Raw genomic sequence first — 9444 nt, 5'->3', positions numbered from 1 at the left:
ATTTATTATTTACAGGATGTTGTTGCTCCCTGGTGGTCATACTGTGTATTACAACCTTCAGTCTGTTGATCTCTCAACTCAGGGTTGTTCATTTTTTATTTGTGTTTCATACATATGTAATATGTTTTATTGAAATAATCCGATTAATGATGGCGGGATCACAAAAGATGGCTTATCCCAAATTGACCCCTAGACCCTATGCCCTGTGCACTTGTGACCATATGAGAGGATTTTACAGGCAGGGAAATATGGTAATAGCTCCAACTTGCACTCTGATAGGCTAGGTGCATGTTTCACCATACTGCATACACCAATCAAGTGCATAGGGTATGGTTCTAGTGCACACGTGTCAAACTAATTCCAYGGAGGGCCAAGTGTCTGCGGGTTTTCGCTCCTCCTTTGTACTTGATTGGTTAATTAAGGTCAACAATGAGTAAGGAACTCCCCTCACCTGGTTGTCTAGGTCTGAATTGAAAGGAAAAATCAATAACCCGTAGACACTCGGCCCTCCGTGGAATGAAGTTTGACACCCCTGTTCTAGGGGTTGATTGGGATTGGGCCATATATATAGTTTCCTCCCATATTCACTGAAATAATGTATTCATTTATCCACTAGATAGCATCATCTGATTTCGGAACAATACAGCTTCATCAAACAGACTGGATTCATAAGGTTACAGATTTATTTGGCGTCCCAAATGCCACTCTATTCCCTATATAGTGCATTACTTKGACCAGGATCCCGTCCCAAGTGGCCCCTATTCCCTACATAGTACACTACTTTTGACCAGAGCCCTATGGGCCCTGGTCCAAAGAGGTGCACTATATAGGAAATAGGGTGCCATTGGGAACACAATATAAGTAACTTCCCCCAAACCTGTTATTTCTGTTCTTCTGTGGTTCTGCAGGAAGACTCTCCAAGGTCACTTCCACATCTACGGACTGTTCAATGAGCTGCGAGACACCAGGAGTCCTATTTACATAATGAAATAAAAGACAAGTAGACAGTCTTACTCTGATGTGTGTGTGTGTGTGTGTGTGTGTGTGTGTGTGTGTGTGTGTGTGTGTGTGCGCGCGCGTGTGTGTGTGTCAAATCAAATTAAATCACATACACATGTTTAGCAGATGTTATTGCGGGTGTAGCGAAATGCTTGTGTTTCTAGCTCTGACAGTGCAGTAATGCTGTCTGTGTTTGTGTGCGTGCGTGCGTGTCTTCTCTTTCTGATTTCAATTAAAAAAGGAAAGGTACAGTAATTCCGTATTTTTTATTTCCAACATTTGGTGCAGTAATGGTTAAACTGTTCAATAGAATGAATGATATACTACGGTGAAGCTGTCTGAAATGTTAAGAGTTGTGTCCTCCCATTGTATGACTCGTATAACTCAGAAAATGAGTCGCAAACGGCACCCTATTTAGTSCAAGTTTGACCAGAGCCTAGTGGACTATAAAGAGAAATAGAGTGCCACTTGTATTTAGGCTACCTGTAATAAAACAATTATTCAAACTACCCGCAAAGCTTTTCACAATGTAATCTTTAATAAAGTGCTTTCTCTATTGTGTTACTGGCACTTTCACTAAAAAGCTTTTGAGTAATMTTTTCCTCCCTTCTATTGGCTACTGCTTTGATGAATTAAATTTAGACAGCAATACAACCACAAAAATGGACTGATTCACAACCAATTCAACTGTAAAGGCTTTGTTGAATCCCTTTAAAGTATTCTCTCCTAAGATTACATACACCTCATGTGACGCGCTTCTTCCCGCAGGCAGGGGGCAACATGACCGAGCCATAGCCTAGAGACCCTGCAGCGGTTGCGGCGCTGTTCAGCTTCAATCTGTTCAGATTAACAGAAAACGTCTGTGTACAGGGGAGGACACTGCTCGTTCTACCCTCAATAAATTATTACCAGATTGCGGTTCCTATTCGGGCACGGCAGAGAGAGTGGATGTAAACAATATAGGGGTTTCCCTTTCGTCAGGTTCTTCCAGAATATTCTATTTTGTATCCTAATTAATTGATGCAGTTGAACAGCGATTAAAGCAGGTGATATCGATCTGGTTGAAAGGACATGACAAGTGAGAGGCCGGCGGTGAAGATGCCGGGTGCTGTGTCTCTTTCGGACCGTGAAATCCCCCCGGGTCATGGGCAGSAAGGGTGCTCTGGTACCGGGAAAATAATGGTATCTGGCTCGGGTTCTATGGTTCTACCGGGCGGGATAATCAACCCGCAGGTGCCCATCCGGAATATCAAGATGAAATTCGCGGTTCTGATCGGATTGATCCAGGTGGGGGAGGTTAGCAACAGGGATATCGTGGAGACTGTGCTCAACCTGGTAAGGAAATATAAACCATTTCAGAAACAGCATTTTACACATGTAACACAACATCATCAACACGCACAGAGCGCTACATTGTAGCACCATAATAAAGGGTACGGGTCTCAGTGGATGACTCGATGCCTGGCAAAACGGGGGTTGCTGCTGCTGCATGTGTTCTGTTCTGTACAGGTCTGATATTGTAGTCTAGAGACCATGTAATTAGAGATTACAGATAGGGTGTTATTAGAGATGGGSTTCATTCTTATTAGGGATTGAGGCATTACTCTGAACTCTTATGGAGTGTGACTGTTTCCTCATTTGAGTTTGTGCTTGTTAGACAACACTTCAACATCTGAAGATGACAACTAACATAACATGACCCATTTGCAATATTTAGAACACACAGATCAGATACATGGTGCCCCGGTCTGATGTGGTGGATGGGACCACAGAAGGTGGGTCTGATGTGGTGGATGGGACCACAGAAGGTGGGTCTGATGTGGTGGATGGGACCACAGAAGGTGGGTCTGATGTGGTGGATGGGACCACAGAAGGTGGGTCTGATGTGGTGGATGGGACCAAAGAAGGTGTCGCACTGGGCAAAAACTGGTTGAACCAACCTTGTTTCCACGTGATTTCAACCCCAAAATAAAAGTGACGTTGAATGAAGGTGGGAAAACTGATAGAATTTGCAAAAAGTCATCAATGTAAGGGCATTTCATWTTTTTTTTTAACCTACATGACAAGTTTTTAACCTACATGACATGGTGACATTTGTTGTTGATTTCACGTTGAATTCACGTTAGTTGACAACTCAACCAAATGTAAATCAAAACTAGATGTTAAACTGACGTCTGTGCCCAGTGGGGTGTGTCTGTCTCTGTCTGTATGTCTGTCTGTCTGTGTGTTCATGCATGTGTCTGTTTGTCTGTAGCAGGTACAGGGCAGAGATTTGTGTGGTCTGGCTGCTAGACCCATTCCACCTGTATGCTCTGTCATCACCAGGGGAACAAGAAACACACCAGATAGCYYCAGCACACTGACACATCTCTACAGCCCCTCTGCATCAGATGCAGACTCATGCCATGGTGTTCACAGACTTACTTGACCCTTTTGCTCTGTGGTGAGCATAGCTCTTCCACAATACTGTATCAGCCACCACAATACAATCCATTATCATGACCATATGGACGCCAGGGATGGCAGTAGCTCAGATTGGARACATGATATGAATGTTTACAGGAGATGGACCAATCTGTCAACAGCTTAGTGGAGTTGAACTTGGCACTCAGTGTGAAATTGAGACTAAATTGTGATCATTTTCAATGGGGAAGATTCCTCTGTAGTGCAATAACATGGCTATGTCTTCAATATATGCTGATGTTATAATGGCTTTACAAAATACATTTCATTGATTGATTTGACATAGACGTGTATATAAGATGGAACCAGTCCATTCAATCATCATATTTCACTAATAGTTCCCATTTGGCCTCTTAGGCTTCCTGTCTAATATATCTGGGTAAATGGTGAAATATTATTCCTACTAGGCTATAGTTGTTTCATATGATAGCTTTCATTTGTAGAGAGATGTGTTGGATGGAAAATCTGTCTTTATTAACCATCATCCATCAACTCCCTGTAGAAGTGGAAATTGTAGTTGAGTCTCAAATGGCACCCTATTTCCTATATAGTGCACTATGTTTGACCAGAGCCCTATGGTCAAAAGTAGTGAACTATAGGAATAGAGTTCCATGTGTGAACATACTGTGTTTCATGTGATGGTTTTTAGTGCTGCATGTCAGGAGGTGTGTTTTTAATGTGCCCCTGGTATGATGAGACAGTGTGTATGATAGTGAACAGTTCTGTATCGAGAACATTATATTTCCTTCTGAGTAATGTCTCCTCTCCTCTAACTAATGGTTCCATTAACACGTCTCTGTCATCAGGCAGGACAAACTACAGTATATGAGAACTAGAATGGATAGCATAACACTCAGGATAAGAGCGTCTGCTAAATGACTTAAATGTAAATGTAAATGTTAAAGAGCAAAAATGGAATCTAAAAAGGTGATTGCTGTAATGGAAAACAGACACAGGCAGGCTAGGGTAGAGATGTAGTATGCATCCCAAATGGCACCCTATTCCTTATACAGTGGACTACTTTTGACCAGTATACTATAAAGAGAATAGAGTGCTATTTTGTATGCAACATATGAGTGTGCAGGGCTGCATCTGTCTGTGATTCATATCCCCACAGTTCACTTGAGGTTGGATGAACACATACCGTAGCAGCACGATCTCAATTGGAGAGAGACAGTGGGATGGAGGGAACATTTTAGCATAATGCTAATATAATGCTAATCGTGTCTCTCCTGTATGTATGAATGAATGATTCAGAGGGTCAGGGCTCTGAACAGAGACCAGTCTGATTACAGAACAATGGAGAGAGAGACGTGGAGAGACAGAGAGCAGAGTCAAGTAGGATCAGGTTGACAATGATGAGTGGATGAAAGGAGGAGTAGGAAGATGTGGAGTAGGAGGGGAAGAGAGATATAGGTCAAGTTCCTGCCCGACTAGATTTGCAGGCGTTGCATTGAGTCAACCAATGGTTGCGTGCTATGTCGTCATCATCGACTATGCAGTCGGGCATCAGATGGTGATATCATATGATGTGGTTAGCTGACATGTTAAAAATACAGTACCTATCCAGGAATTGTAAGATCTTGCATGCATTTGCAATGTATTTGGGAAGGAACTCGACCATAGTGATCTATCGTATGAGGCCTTGTAAAAACCTTGTACACATTATCTTGATGTGTACATGCATCCTGAACATATGGACTGGCATGTTGAATCTAGCTAGTGTTATGAATAACTAGGGTATTTTGGGGGGCAGGTAGCCGAAGTGGTTAGAGTATTGGGCCAGTAACCGAAACGTTGCTAGATCAAATCCCCGACCTGACAAGTAAAAAATCTGTCGTTCTGCCCCTGAACAAGGCAGTTAACCCACTGTTCCTAGGCTGTCATTGTGAAAAATAATTTGTTCTTAACAGACTTGCCTAGTTAAATAAAAGGTTAAAAATGGCTGAGAACTGAAGTTGGCCATCCCTCGATCTAGACTAGGCTATGTCCCAAATGGCAAAAAGTAGTACTGTACACTACAGTATAGAGAATAGGGTGCCATTTGGGATGCAACCTAGATGATGGAACACCACTCCTGGGTCTTAAAGGGCTAAACTCCATTCTGACACATCAACTGTACACTGTCCCGTGGAGGAGAATAATGAACCTCCTATCAGACAGATGCTACAACACTGTGTTGTGATGCTATAAGGCAGTATCCTGCCCCACGGTGCCACCTTCCATCATCTCAGCTCATTAAGCCTGGTTAGCTCGTTTATCTTCTCTATAGAAGCCAGTCTGAATAAAGCTGTAAATAAGATAACGTGTCATAATGAATTAAGTCTCCCCTCTAGGTGGGTTTCATTCAGCAGGGTTGTATTCATTAATGCACACCGTAGCAAAACGTTTCGCAACGGAAARAGTTTTGTAAACAAAAATTACCGTTTCTTATTGGAAAAGTTCAGGTCTGTTTTCTTCTGTTTGGTTTCTAGTGAATACTACCCAGGTATTTGATTGTTTGATGAGGGGTGAGATTAATCAGGACTTTTTCACTTAGCAACATTCAGATTCAGTGTTTAATAGTCACATGTACAGGGTTGCAGGTGTGATTGCTGGGTACAGTGAAAATCCTAGGCTTCGAGTTCCAAGATGCAGGACTAAGTGAATTAAAATACCATATTCCCTATCTAGTGCTTACTTTTGACCAGAGACCTTGGACCTTGTTCAAAAGTAGTGCACTATATAGGGAATAGGGTTCTATTTGGGACACGACCTGGTATTTTCTCTGTAATGCCGGTCAAAGGCTACTAATCCAGACAGGTATGTAGCGCTACAGGGGGCAGGGCGCATTAAAGTTTCCTTTACTAAGAAGCATTTTGACCCAGAACATAACAATACAGACAGACCAGGCTTGTTCCCTAATGGCACCCTATTCCCTATTTAGTGAACTACTAAATATGGACCCAGGTCAAATGTAGTGCAATATGTAAGGAATAGGGTTCCATTTGGGACGTAGGCCAATACATACTGGATTTCTGACCATTCAACTCTGCTCCCAGTGTCACGCCCTGATCTGTTTCACCTGTCCTTGTGATTGTCTCCACCCCTCCAGGTGTGGCTTATTTTCCCTGGTATTTATGCCTGTGTTTCCTGTCTCTCTGTGCCAGCTCATCTTGTATGTTCAAGGCAACCAGAGTGTTTTTCCCATGTGCCTGCGTTTCTATTCTCTCTTACTAGTACTCCCGGTTTTGACCTTTGCCTGTTTTCTGGACTCCATTCCCGCCTGCCTGACCATTCTGCCTGCCCTGACCTCGAGCCTGCCTGACATTTTGTACCTCTGGAACTCTGAACTGGTTTTGACCTTTTGCTGTCCACGACCATTCTCTTGCCTACCCCTTTGTATTGTTAATAAACACCTTGGACTCTAACCATCTGCCTCCTGCGTCTGGGTCTCGCCTTGTGCTCTTATACCCAAACTGTATAGACTATCAAGCAGCATGACATCTTAAACAGACACGCAAGTACAGACACTGCTTTGTCATGTTTAGACAACAGGACATAAGCCATGTGACAAACAGTAACCTGAGATTAGTCACATCACTATTACTGATTTACATTTAGATTTCAACTTAAATCAAGGAAAATATAAAGATGAGAAATAGTGATCCTTACACTGAGACTGAGTGCTTAGACATTGAATGCACGGGCGGTCCTTATGAATATGGGGCTGTCGTTGTCTGCATCCCAAACGGCACACTATTCTCTTATATAGGGAGCCATTTCAAACACACTTTTATATTACTGCAGCAGCAAGGTCACTGGGGCTGGTCTCCTGGGGCCGTGTAGATTAATAAAGCTGGTACACTAACACAGTTAGGCTACACATCACAATGTTATTGTAGGCCTACTGCATCATCTAAAAACACTTACTGTAATTCTACTGCTCTAAAACTCTTACTGTAGGCCTACTGCATTATCTAAAACACTTACTGTAGGCCTACTGCATCATCTAAAACACTTACTGTAATTCTACTGCATCATCTAAAACACTTACTGTAGGACTACTGCATCATCCAAACACTGTTACTGTAGGACTACTGCATCATCTAAAACACTTACTGTAGGACTACTGCATCATCTATAACACTGGTACTGTAGGCCTCTGCATCATCTAAAACACTGTTACTGTAGGACTACTGCATCATATATAACACTGTTACTGTAGGCCTGCTGCATCATCAATCACACTGTTACTATGATCTACTGCATCATCTTAACACTGTTACTGTAGGCCTACTGCTCATCTATAACACTTACTGCAGGCCTACTGCATCATCTATAACACTGTTACTGTAGGTCTACTGCATCATCTATAACACTTACTGCAGGCCTACTGTTCATCTATAACACTGTTACTGTAGGTTCGCCCCCAAAGGTGCGGACTCCGGCCGCAAAACCTGACTCTATAGGGGAGTGTCTGGGTGGGAATCTACCTTCGGTGGCGGCTCCGTTGCGGGACGCAGACCCCGCTCCACCTCTGGCTCCCCCACTTTGGTGGCGCCTCTGGACTGGGACCCTCGCTGCAGGCCCGGACTGGGGCCCTCGTTGCAGGCCCCGGACTGGTGACCCTCGCTGCAGGCCCGGACTGGGGGCCTCGCTGCAGGCCCCGTACTGGGGACCCTCGCTGGCGGCTCCGGACTGGGGACCGTCGCTGGAGGCTCCGGACTGGGGACCGTCGCTGGAGGCCGGACTGGAGGCTGTCGCTGCAGGCTCCGGACCGCGGATAATACTGGAGGCTTCGTGCCATGGATCCTTATTGCAGGCTCGCGGCCATGGACCATCACTGGAGGTTCGTGCCATGACTCATCACTGGAGGCTTCGTGCCATGGATCATCACTGAGGCTTCGTGCCATGGATCATCACTGGAGGCTTCGTGCCATGGATCATCACTGGAGGCTTCGTGCCATGGATTACCACTGGAGGCTTTGTGCCATGGATCATCACTGGAGGCTTCGTGCCATGGATCATCACTGGAGGCTTCATGCCATGGATCTCACTGGAGTGAGGAGACATATGGGCAGTCTGGTACGTGGAGCTGCCACAGGGCTCACCAGGCTGGGGAGACATACAGGAGTCCTTGGCAGAGGCACCGGATACACTGGGCCGTGGAGGCGCACTGGAGGTCTCGAGCTTAGAGCTGGCACAACCCATCCTGGCTGGGTGGTTATCTTCACCCTGCAAATGCGGGGCGCTGGCACAGGACGCACTGGGCTATGCACACAGTGCGCAGAGCTGGCGCAGGATATACTGGGCCGAGGAGGATCCTGGAGGTGCGTTGGTGGTGGCAAGTTTGTCACGGCCGTTGAATGCAGTGGACCAAGGTGCAGCGTTGTGAGCGTACATTTTCTTTATTTATATGAAAAGACGCCGAACAAAGCAATAAACACTACAAAACAACCGTGAAGCTTAAGGCTATGTGTCACAAACAAAGTCAACTTCCACAAAGCAGGTGGGAAAAAGGGCTACCTAAGTATGGTTCTCAATCAGAGACAACGATAGACAGCTGTCCCTGATTGAGAACCCTACCCGGCCAAAACATAGAATAAATAATACAACATAGAATACCCACCCCAAATCACACCCCGACCAAACCAAATAGAGACATAAAAAGGATCTCTAAGGTCAGGGCGTGACAGTACTGGTCCCTGATCTTAGCATTATTAGGTTTCAGAGAAGCACTTTATGAACATGATGTGTTAATGAACTGCTGGGACAAACTACAGGTGAAGAACAGACTGCTGATTGCTGATCAAAACAGTTTTTTGTTTTTTGTCCCTACACTCCCTCATGGTCATTTTGCTCCCCTATGGTCATTTCCCCCACCCCCTCAACAGTCTTTTACTCTGCATATTTATTCATCACTGCTACAGTTGTTATTGTACATAGTATATAGTGCTATTTATATTCATATTGTTGTTGTTTTTATTACCATTTAGAGTC

This window comes from Salvelinus sp. IW2-2015, linkage group LG22 (genome assembly GCF_002910315.2).
Source record: "Salvelinus sp. IW2-2015 linkage group LG22, ASM291031v2, whole genome shotgun sequence".
Taxonomy (NCBI): domain Eukaryota; kingdom Metazoa; phylum Chordata; class Actinopteri; order Salmoniformes; family Salmonidae; genus Salvelinus; species Salvelinus sp. IW2-2015.
This window is presented reverse-complemented; position numbering follows the sequence as displayed.